Raw genomic sequence first — 4,811 nt, 5'->3', positions numbered from 1 at the left:
AAAAGACTGACATATCTTACTGTATAAAAATTTTTAAATCTTCCATAACAACAAAAAAAGCCAAGTCAAAATACAAACAAATTGAAAAAAAATATTTGGAACATATCACAAAGGGTTAATTTCTTTAATACATATAGAGTTCCTACAAATCTTAAAGATTCAACGATTCAAAAAATAAATAGGCAACGAACATAAACAGAATAACTGGAGAAAAATACAACAGAATATAAAAACATTAAAAAGTATTTAACTTCACTCATAACAAAAATGTAAAAAAAACAACAATAAGATGTCTTTTTTTAATCTATCAGATAGGCAAAGATTTAAAAAAGTGTTAACTGGAAGAGGATATGACAAAATAAATGTGCAGTGCTGGTGGGAGCTTAAACTAGCACAATCTCTGTGCAGAGCAATTTGGTATAATTTACCAAAATCCAAAATGCACATCTTTTTGGCCCAACAATTCCTCTTCTAGGAAATTATCTTACTTTCACCAGTAGAAATAAGAGGTGAACAGGAATATTCATTATGGTACACTTTATAACAGCAAAATACAATAGCAAAAACCTAACTTCCTCAGTAACAGAAAACTAGATAATTAAATTATGGACTATCCACAGAATGGACTGCTACACAGGAAAGTAAATGAGAAAACAAGGCAGCCCTGCTGGTCATGCTACGGAGCAAACCCTAAGACACACTATTAAGGCAAAGAAGAAAGAGGTAAGAGTACAGAACAGTGTATGTGGTATCCGGCTTTTCATATTCTCAGCGAGGAGGAAGAGGAAACACACGACTATACATGCTCAGAATAGCTATGGCAGGAGAGTGCCAAGAACAGCAGTTGTCTCCAAGGAGGAAAATAGATAGCTGGAGAAAAGGAATAAAAGGAAGACAGCTTTTCACTGTATCATGCACATATAATCTTGCCGAAAAAATCAGTTTTAAGTATAATCTTTTATGTCCCTCAGTGTTTAGGTCTTCTTTTTCTTCTAAGCAATTCTAACTCCCTCAGTGTGTTTTCGTGAATCCTATTCCCCTTTCCTTCAATTTCTTTAATTCTTTCCAATAATTTGTTTTGTTGTTTTTTCATTATCGTGGTTGCCTTACCACACTTCTTCAAGCCCTTTAAACATAAAAAAGTGCACTGCAAGCAGCATTTTTACATAGAACACTGATGGACAGTCTGACTTACACTAAGACTACCTTGGAAAGCTCCTTTTGTAGTCCTGCTGCCACTTCAGAATCCCACCTCCCCGGACACCCCTGCTATGGGGAGAACCTTCTATCCCACCACCTAAAATATGCACAAGTATACCTTCCAAGACTTATTCTCAGTTTTGACTCTGCTATCAGAGTTTTTTGCAAATGTTTTTAACTTCAAAATCAACATGTATTTCTGTTTTCTGTTCCTTTCTACAGCAGCCAATGAAAGCCTGGCAGAAACAAAAAACGCTGGATAGCAAGCAGGGCAGGAATGGGAGAAAGTGGAGTCAATCACTGAGGCTACCCGAGTGAGAGAGACGGACTAGATATCCCTGAAGACCACAGGATGGCTTTAACCCCCTTTTTCCTGATTTGTTTAAACCCCAATCAGGCTTCACTTCCCCAACAAGCATTTGTAGAGCTCAAGTCCCTGGTCTAAACCACAGGAGTCACCAAGTACTGTTCAGAACTAGGTGATTCTCATCGTCTACAACCAAAAAGGTAGGAAAGCAGAGGGAAAGGGAAATATCTGATCCCACAGCAGGAAGAAAAATTCTTAGCAACAGTTTAAGAATCCCAAGGTAGAGCGAACTTTTAAGAGAAATAATTGTTAAAAAGTGGCTTATTTTTCTAGTAGCAGTAGTAAGTAGTTACAATAACAGCAAATACAGTTGGCCCTCTGTATCCATGGGTTCCACATCCATAGATTCAATCATTTGGTTGAATGAAAAATATTCAGGAAAAAAAAACATAGATGGTTGCAGATGTAATGAACATGTACAAACTTTATTTTTTATCATTATTCCCTAAACAATACAGTATAGGAATTATTTGCATAGTATTTACATTGCTCTAGGTATTATAAGTAACCTAGAGATGATTTAAAGTAAACAGGAGGATGTGTGTAGATTAAATGCAAATACTACAACATTTTATATAAGGGATTTGAGCATCCTTGGATTTTGATATCCACAAAGGTCCTGGAACCAATCCCCCATGGACACAGAAGGAAGACTATATATACTGAGCACTTACTCTATGTGCCAAGCACTGTGCTAAGGCCCTTACGTAATGAATTATGTAATTCCCACAACCACCCTATGAAGTAGGAGCCATCATGATCCTTATATTACAGGTGAAGAAACTGAGGCTTAGCATAACAATTTGTCCAGGGTTACACAGCCCAGAAGTTTGCATTAAAAATACTTTTTAAAAATCAACCCAAGACCTATGGAATATTATTTCTGTGGGAAAAAAATATGGGGTTTTCATTTTGATCCACATTCAGCTCATTTGCCTGGCCCTCCCTGATCTCATAATTGTATTACTTTTTTCTTTTTTGGGGGGAGAAGGGGTGATGATATGCTGACCTACATTCATTTCTATATCTTCTACCCCGTAAATTTATCTACATGGCTGAACACAGTATACACTCAGGTTGACTACTAGAGAATGGTATAGACAAAAGATCACACAAAAAAACCACAGCAGAGCAGAAGTAAAACCAAGGTCTTAATACTCTCATTTAGTGCTCCTTTACTCCCATAATAAAATCAGAATTGTTTTTATTAAAACTGTTCAATACAATGCATGGCACAGGTCAATAAGTGTCTCCTTAACTGGGCACAAAGTTTTGTCCACAGAATACTTCATGGCTATGATTCTAAATATAATGCTCCTCAGAAAATTGTGCATTCTGTGAATAATGTGTGCTGTGTGTAATATATATGTGTGTAAATCAAGGCAATGTGCATAAAGAATGCAATATAGTATTCTCATATAGACCAAGATAAATCGAAAACAGAGAGAAAACATGAAAAATAGCAAAGGAGAAAAGTAAAAACAAGTATCTGGTCTAAATAAGAAAACTTAAACAGAGATTCTTTTTACATCAGGATCTCAGAATCATGAAATAAATTTATATATCAGGGCTCAATAAGAATTCAATTCTATTTCTAAATATTTCCCATCCCGACCTATGAAGAACCAAAATCAATGGTATTTACACCACATTAATAAAGAAATCCAATGCCCAAAGTTTGTCTGCAAGTGCAGGGACTGCATCTACTTACTGTCGAATTTATAAACTATATCACTCTGTATCACTGTTTCCCTTTTCAAAAGTTCACATATGAAGGAAATTGAGGAGAAAAAAATAAATAAGAAAGAAAGAAACTAAGTTCACAAATGCCAACCCAGAAATACTTTGGTTCTAACACTCAAGAGTTCAAGGTGTTCATGTAAAGGGACAAAAAGAACAACAGCATCAGCATGAACACACTCCACCAAATGAAATCAAAGTAGGCAGCGGCTACAGAAAACAGCTGGGACACATCTACCTAGCCCCGGGCACACAGAACAAGCAAGCTGTATCAACTTGAGAATTCCACTGTCAGACTCAGTGATAAAACGGACCTTATCAGATACATTAGAATCTAGAGATCTCAGGAAATACTTCTCACTGACTAAGCAACCATCTATCTCATCAGTCTGAGAGGAATCTACAGATAAAGCGAATCAAAACTACTCTAATTGTTAACAAAGTCTGAAGTGATAATTTTTCTACTAACAAGTTCAAGGCAACTAAAAAACAAGGTTTATATGCAGTGGTTAAATAAACACAAAAAACAAAATACGGGCAAAAAGTAATAAATAAAACTTAACAGAATCAATCAACTTTTTCAATGACCCCTGGACTGTAAAACAGTATTTCTATCTGAAAGTGAATCTATAGGACTAAAGGAAGGAAGTGGACCGCAGTTAATTAATGTAAAAGTATAGTGCTGAAAATCAGAAACTAATTATGTTACAATTGATGTGGTAGTAATAGGTCTTGTAAAGATAATGAAGGTTGAGTATAATGTTGAATTAAAGGAAATAATATTTCCTGAGCTAAAATTTTGACTGAATAATGCCATCCTTAGTCAGTGAGATACAGAGGAAGAACGCTACATTGCTTTTACAAATTTAGGGCCCTAGGAAATTGTAGTCTTGACATAAATTGAACTGTACATGCAGCATCCCTGGTCACTGCTATAACTAGACCTCCTCCTAATATTAATAATACTGCAAAGAAAAAACGCTAACTGTAAATTAAACCAATAATAACAAGGGGGAAAGCAAATGATCCAAGTAGACCCCATCTCAGTGTAAGGGCTAGGGAGAGGTCAGGGAGGGACTACTATGAAATCACTAAGGGGAAAAGATTAGAGCTATATTAACACAAGATGGACTGTTTGCATTATTCTGGATAGACCTGGAGCCCATTCTACTAAGTGAAGTATCCCAAAGATGGAAAAACAAGCACCACGTGTACTCACCATCAAATTGGTATTAACTGATCAACACTTAAGTGCACATATAGTAGTAACATTCATCGAATGTCCAGCAGATGGGAGTGGGGAGGAGGGGTTGAGTATAGACACATGTAATGGGCACAGTGTGCACTGTCGGAGGGATGGACACACCTGAAGCTCTGACTCGGGTAGGGCAAGGGCAATATACGTCACTTAAACATTTGTACCCCTGTAATATGCTGAAATTAAAAAAAATTAAAAACAAAAGAGGTACTAAGCCTTCATGCTTGAAAAGGTCAGGTATGGCAT

Source organism: Propithecus coquereli, unplaced genomic scaffold, assembly GCF_000956105.1.
Source record: "Propithecus coquereli isolate 6110/MARCELLA unplaced genomic scaffold, Pcoq_1.0 Scaffold36, whole genome shotgun sequence".
Classification (NCBI taxonomy): domain Eukaryota; kingdom Metazoa; phylum Chordata; class Mammalia; order Primates; family Indriidae; genus Propithecus; species Propithecus coquereli.
The sequence above is the reverse complement of the archived record's forward strand: the minus strand, read 5'-3'. Positions refer to the sequence as shown.